Raw genomic sequence first — 7,240 nt, 5'->3', positions numbered from 1 at the left:
TTTTTAAAGTAGAGATGAGGTTTCACTATGTTGGTCAGGATGGTCTTGATCTCTTGACCTGATGATCTGCCTGCCTCAGCCTCCCAAAGTGCTGGGATTACAGGTGTGAGCCACTCTACCCAGCCTTAAGTTTTAATCACTGTGTATGGTCATAAAAGCATATGGTACTATAGGACCTGCCAGTTCTACTTCCTAGAAGCAATCTCTTTTAGCAAAATTTGCTATTTCTTTCTGGCATTTGCTTGCATATTTGTAAATTATTTGCCCATATTGTTCTTTCTTGATTTAACCTATTTTTGAAATAGCTATTAACTTCTTGGTATCACAAATGTAGATTTTTACTCACCTGCCTTTCTCCTTCTCCTAGTTTTGTTGTGTAACTGTTTTAAATCTGTTGATAAAGTACTATTTTGACTATTTTTTGACCATTAATTCTAGACTACCTACTTTGTAAAATTTGATTAGTAGCAATCCTATTTGCTACCATTTGTTTTCATCTATCCCTTCAATTTTACAACTTCAATCAACTGTATTTACTTCTTTTTTGTTTTTTTGAGACTGAATCTCCCTCATTCACCCAAGCTCTGGAGTACAGTGGCACAATCTCGACCTCACTGCAACTTCCACCTCCTGGGTTCAAGTGATTCTCCTACCTTGGCCTCCCAAGTTGTTGGGATTTCAGGTGCATGCCACCACTTCTGTCTAATTTTTGTTTTTTCAGTAGAGACAGGGTTTCACCATGTTGGACAGGCTGGTGTCGAACTCCTGGCATCAAATAATCCACCCTCCTCGGCCTCCCAAAATGATGGGACTATAGGTGTGAGCCACCACCCCCAGACAACTATATTTACTTCTATATTATCAAAGTTTAAAATATTTACATTCTATTCTGTAATCATACGTAATTCTTCTTTGCTGCTCTATAGGTTGAAAAACAATTTCATAAAAACTTACATTAGACCAGGCGCGGTGGCTCATGCCTGTAATCCCAACACTTTGGGAGGCCAAGGCGGGCAGATCACCTGAGGTCAGGAGTTCGAGACCAGGCTGGCCAACATGGTAAAACCCTGTTTCTACTAAAAATAAAAATAAAAAAATTAGCCAGGTGTGGTAGCATGCGCCTGTAGTCCAGCTACTCAGAAGGCTGAGGCAGGAGAATCACTTAAACCCGGGAGGTGGAGGTTGCAGTGGAGACGGGCAACCAATGAAACTGTCTCAAAAAAAGAAAAAGAAAAAAGCTTACGTTATAACATCGTTCATTTTAAGGTTTTGTGGTAACGAAAACTGGACTAGAGGTTTTTGTTTTTTTCCTAGAGTTTTGTTTATTGTTTGCCTTTGCATAGCCTTTTTTTCTTTTTCTTTTTTTAAATTCTCCATCACACCAGCTATTCTAAATTTCCTTTTCTCCTGGGACCTCCCTATCTGAATTTCCATTCCCCCATCCCAGTTTAGGTTGTTCTGTACATCTCAGGCTAAAACAGCTCTTTACTCTTGTCCTGAATTGAGTCCTCTATTTTCCAAATTCCATGTCTTCTTTTCTTGTTTCTCTCATTGTACTGGAACATTCTCAAGTAATTTCAAAAAAAAAAAAAAGTGTGAGAGAGACATTTTGTCTGTCCTTAGGTCTAGAAACATCTCAGGTTGGGCACAGTGCCTCATACCTGTAATCCCAACATTTTGGGCGGCTGAGGTGGGAGGATCACTTGAGGCTCGGAGTTTGAGATTAGCCTGGGCAACACAGTGAGACCCTTCTCTACATTAAAAGAAGAAAGAAAAGAAAAAATAAATTAAAATGTCTTAGATCATTTATTTTCTCCTCCCCCCCCAACCAACCCCAAATTGCCTAATTGATAAGCAGGTTGATTTTCAGCTTTCAGGAAATATATACATTTAATACAGTAAATCTCCTTCTAAGTTGCAATCTATGAGTTTTTATATTTAAGTATATTTTTTGCAAACAGCATATAATTGGATCTTGTTTTAGGTTTTTTTTTGTTTTTTTTTTTTTTTTTTTTTTTTTATTTTTTTTTTTTTTTTTTTTTTTTTTTCTAGTCTGAAAATCTTTGACTTTGCAGTGTTTGGTCTACTTATTGATATGCTTGGGTTTAAGTCTACCATCTTTCAGTTTGTCCTGTGTGTTCTTTTCATTGTTACTCCTTTTCTGCTTTTTTAAAATTAATCAAATAATTCTATATTCCATTTTATCTCCTATTTTTACTTGGATGTATTTTCCCTCTTTTCCTTTCTCCTTCCTTCTTCCTCCCTCCTTTCCTCTCCCTCCTTCTTTCTTTGTACCTCCTTCCATCTCCCAGATTTCACCTTTTTATAAGGATATCAGTCATTAGATTAGAGCCCATCCTGACGACCTCATGTAACTTGATTACCTCTGTAGAAATCATGTCTTCAAATAATTCTGGGATACTAGGGGTTAGGACTTCAACGTAAGTCAGAGGGTGCAGAGAGAGATAATTCAACCATAACAAATGGCTTCAGGTTGTTGTAATTTTCAAAAATTCTCAGCTGTTGATTGTAATTATTGTTTCTTTTTCATCTCCCTCCTCTCCTCTTGGAACTCATATTAGTATGTATATTAGGTCTCATTGTTATGTTCCAAATGACTTTTTTTATAGTCCTTTCTGAATTTTCCATCTTTTATCTCTTCCTTCTAGATAGTTTCTGTTAACTAGTCTTCTGATTCATTAATATTTTGTTCTGTTGAATCTTATCTGTGGTTAAACCCATCCTATTAATTTTTAGTTGGTTTACTTTTCGCTTCTAGAATTGCTACTTGATTTTCTTAAAGAATTCAATTTTCTGGTAAAATTTAGTCTATTCATATTTTTATTTTATTATTATTATTTTTTTTTATGGTGAAAAGATACACATATATTTAGAATTAGCCAGCTGGACTCAGTTTAGATGATCCCAGTTTTGTTGGCAACATCCAAAGCATCGTAATCAGGAGCCAGTCGAACATATGCCTTCTTCTCTCCATCAGGCCGAATCAGGGTGTTGACCTTGGCCACATCAATGTCATAGAGCTTCTTCACAGCCTATTTGATCTGGTGCTTGTTGGCTTTAACATCCACAATGAACACAAGTGTGTTGTTGTCTTCTATCTTCTTCATGGCAGACTCAGTGGTCAGCGGAAACTTGATGATAGCATAGTGGTCCAGTTTGTTTCTCCTGGGGGCGCTCTTCCGAGGATATTTGGGCTGCCTCCGGAGTCGCAGTGTCTTGGGCCGCCGGAAGGTGGGTGACGTGTGGATCTTCTTTTTTTTGTGGCTGTGGACACCTTTCAACACTGCCTTCTTGGCCTTTAAAGCCTTCGCTTTGGCTTTGGCTTTAGGAGGGGCAGGAGCTTCCTTCTTCACTTTCGGCGCCATCTTGTGAAAAGGGTCCAGTCTATTCATATTTTTAAATCTCACCATTATGAAAGATCTTAAGTACAGTATGAAGACCTTTTTTTTTTTTTTTTTTTTGATTTGAAAATAAGTTGCTTGTATCCCATTATCCAAAATATGTTAGTATATATTTCCTACTGGACATATTCTCCCACATAACCATAAGGTGTATGTATTCATTTAGAGATGGAGTCTCACTGTGTCACCCAGGCTGGAGTGCAGTGGCACGATCTCGGCTCACTGCAGCCTCTGCCTCCTGGGTTCAAGTGATTCTTCTGCTTCAGCCTCCCAAGTAGCTGGGATTACAGGCATGTACCAACATGCCTGGCTAATTTTGTATTTTTAGTAGTGACGGTGTTTCACCATGTTGGCTAGGCTGTTCTCAAACTTCTGACTTCAGGTGATCCTCCCGCCTCTGCCTCCCAAAGTGCTGAGATTACAGGCATGAGCCACTGCCCCTGATTTTTTATACTTCTAATTGCTTTCCTAACAATGTAAAACCTTGCTCCCTTTTCTTCAGTATGTTTACTTAATTGTGGCCAGTGTCACAGCACTTCCGTCTCTCTTTGATCACCTTTATGGGTTTTCTTTTTATCCTGCTTGGACTCCAGCATCCCTTCCAATGCCTCCCTCCCCTACAGACATTTTTCTCTCTCTCATTTCTGGGTCCATTCTCTCTAAGCCATTGAATTTTTCCTCTCAGCTCCAGCTAACTGGTTTTGGACTGAATTGTTCACAAAGGAAAGGAAAGGAATTGTTCACTATTTTCATGAACATATTAATCATAGCTGTTTGGTTTTTGTCATATAGTTCCAATATTGGCTTCACCTGTTATGGGTGTGTTTGGTGTTTTTGTTTTGTTTTGTTTTTTGCCCGGAGGTAGCAGCTAATATAGTGTCTGCATTTTCTTTTTAGTCATTTGGACCTACCTCTCAGCATGCCAGCTAATTTGTTATTGAATGCTGAACATTAAAAGATTATGGAGTCTCTGGATGATTTTTCTTCCCCCAGAAACAGTTCACCCTTTCTTTTGCTAGTCAAATATTGTGGCGGCTGATCATATTAATTAAATCTGAAACCTAACTGACTTGAGACTGAACGACAGTTTGAGCAACCCTTGTTCTACCTCTGGTTCACTCCAGATCCTGGAATGTAGATTTTTCCCACAGAATGCTTGGAATGATTAGGCCCCTTCTCCATGGCATGATTTCAACTTTCTAGTCCTTATTTCCGCACCACCATGAGACCACTGCTTTTCAAAGGTTTTCTGTTTGGCTTCTTCCCTCTTAAGCAGCTTCAGAATTCAGCAAATATTTTGAAGGAAAAATTGTTGAGCCAGCTCTCTCTTTCGTTTTTCATCAGAATCTTGGCCTTTCAGGTCTCTAATTTTTGCCTGTTAAGACCAGCAAGACTGTTAAAAGCCCTGCTTTTTTCTATTTAATAGTGGCCCTCTCGTCCTTTTGGCCTTAACTCTCAGCCTCTTGCCTAGCTCCCCAGAATCAGCAGAACCCTAAGAGAAAATAGTATCAGCTTAGCTCTCCATGCTTTCCCTATGACAGTATTTGCCACTTAGTTTTTGGTGGCCTTAGCACATTCCAGTACATTCAAACAAGTGTGTGTGAGGTGTGTGTGTGTGTGTGTGTGTGTGTGTGTATGTATCTGGCTTTTCTACTTGCCCTTGATGAGAGCATTGGTCCACTGTAAGCTACTCAGTTACATCAAAAGCGAAACCTAGATTCTAATGTATTCATATTTTTTTAAAAATAATGCTTCTTGTCTGGGCACAGTGGCTCACACCTGTAATCCCAGCACTTTGGGAGGCGGGGCAGGCAGATCACCTCAGGTCAGGAGTTTGAGACCAACCTAGCCAATATGGTGAAATCCATGTCTCTACAAAAAATACAAAAATTAGCCAGGAGTGGTGGTATGTGCCTGTAGCCCCAGCTACTTGGAGGGCTAAGGTGGGAGGATCACTTGAACACGGGAGGCGGAGGTTGCAGTGAGCTATGATTGTGCCACTGCACTCCAGCCTGGGTGATAGAGCAACACCCTGTCTCAAATAAAATAAAATAATGTTCCTGAATTTACAAAACAAAATGATAACACAATCTAATGGTCATGGACTCTCAAAATCAAAAATTCAAAAGATAACTTTAAGACATTAGCAACTAAGACCATCAATAGGATTTAAGCCAAGTGGTCAATATTAACATCAACAATGGTAAGTCATACCGATTGTACGTGCCCTTGATACGGTGTGATGACAGTGGCACTTTACCTCTGTGGTCTTCTGCCCAGAAACTCATTACCCCAGTCTAGCCATGAGAACAATATCAGTGAAATCTCCATTGACAATCTACAAAATACTTGACCAGTACTCTTCAAAACTGTCAAGATCACCAAAAACAATGAAAGTCCAACAAAGTGTCACAAACAAGAGGAGTCTAAAGAGAAAGGAGCCATGGCTACTAAATGTTCTGTGGTATCTTGAATGGGATCCTAGGTTAGGAAAGGACATTGGGTCAAAAAAAACCTGAGGAAATCTAAAGTACAGACTTTTGTTAATAATTATCAATATTGGTTCATTAATGTGACAAATGTGTAATACTAATATAAAATGTTAATAATAGGGAAAATTCAACATAGAGTATATGGGAACTATCTTTGCAATGATTTTCTATACCTAAAACTTTTTTTTCAACAAAGTATGTTTTTGTTTTGAGACAGGGTCTTCCTTTGTCACTCAAGTTGGAGGGCAGTGGTGTGATCACTGCTCGCTGCCACCCAGACCTCCTGGGCTCAAGCGATCCTCTGACCTCAGCCCCCTAAGTAGCTGGTTCTACAGATAGCTGGGACTACAGGCATGCACCACCATGCCACGCTAATTTTTGTATTTTTAGTAGAAACGGGTTCACCGTATTGGCCAGACTGGTCTTGAACTCCTGACCTTGTGATCCGCCCACCTCGGCCTCCCAGAGTGCAGGGATTACAGGCATGAGCCACCACACCTGGACCGACAAATGGTATATTACCTTGTTTTATGCCCGCAATGTACATGATTAATAATAATCAGAAAATCTGATCAAAATCAAAATGGATGGCTAGGGATGGTGGTGTATGCTTGCAATCCTAGCACTTTGGGAGGCTTGAGGTGGGAGAATAACTTGAGCCAGGAGTTCAAGACTAGCCTGTATGACATAGCAGGACCTCATCTCTCATTTAAGAAAATAAAACTTGGCAGGGCATGGTGGCTCATGCCTATAATCCAGCACTTTGGGAGGCCAAGTCGGGTGGATTACCTGAGGTCAGGAGTTCATGACCAGCCTGACCAACATGGAGAAACCCTGTCTCTACTAAAAATGCAGAGTTAGCCAGGCGTGGTGGCACATGCCTGTAATCCCAGCAACTAGGGAGGAAGAGGCAGGAGAATAACTTGAAGCCAAGAGGCAGAGGTTGCAGTGAGCGGAGATTGCACCATTGTACTTCAGCCTGTGCAACAAAAGCAAAACTTCATCTCAAAAAAAGAAAAGAGCTGGGTGCGGTGGTGCTTGCCTGTAGTCCCAGCTACTCAGGAGGCTGAGGTGGGAGGATGGCTTGAGCCCAGGAGTTCTGGGCTATAATGTGCTATGCTGATCGGGTGTCCGAACTAAGTTCAGCATCAATATGGTGACCTCCCAGGAGCAGGGAACCACCAGGTTGCCTAAAGAGGGGTGAAGCGCCGGGCACGGTGGCTCAAGCCTGTAATCCCAGCACTTTGGGAGGCTGAGGCAGGTGGATCACGAGGTCAAGAGATCGAGACCATCCTGGTCAACATGGTGAAACCCCTTCTCTACTAA

General features: G+C 40.7%; 1 protein-coding gene and 1 pseudogene across 8 annotated transcripts in view; one reads left to right on the top strand and one right to left on the bottom strand.

The window, feature by feature from the left end:
- The window catches only part of RPRD2 (regulation of nuclear pre-mRNA domain containing 2), a 115,820-nt gene that overhangs the window by 83,380 nt on the left and 25,200 nt on the right, over positions 1-7,240 (top strand). The window lies entirely within an intron of this gene.
- LOC108316477 lies at positions 2,916-3,541 on the bottom strand (annotated as a pseudogene).

This window comes from Cebus imitator, unplaced genomic scaffold (genome assembly GCF_001604975.1).
Source record: "Cebus imitator isolate Cc_AM_T3 unplaced genomic scaffold, Cebus_imitator-1.0 Scaffold188, whole genome shotgun sequence".
In the NCBI taxonomy this organism is placed as follows: domain Eukaryota; kingdom Metazoa; phylum Chordata; class Mammalia; order Primates; family Cebidae; genus Cebus; species Cebus imitator.
This window is presented reverse-complemented; position numbering and strand designations above follow the sequence as displayed.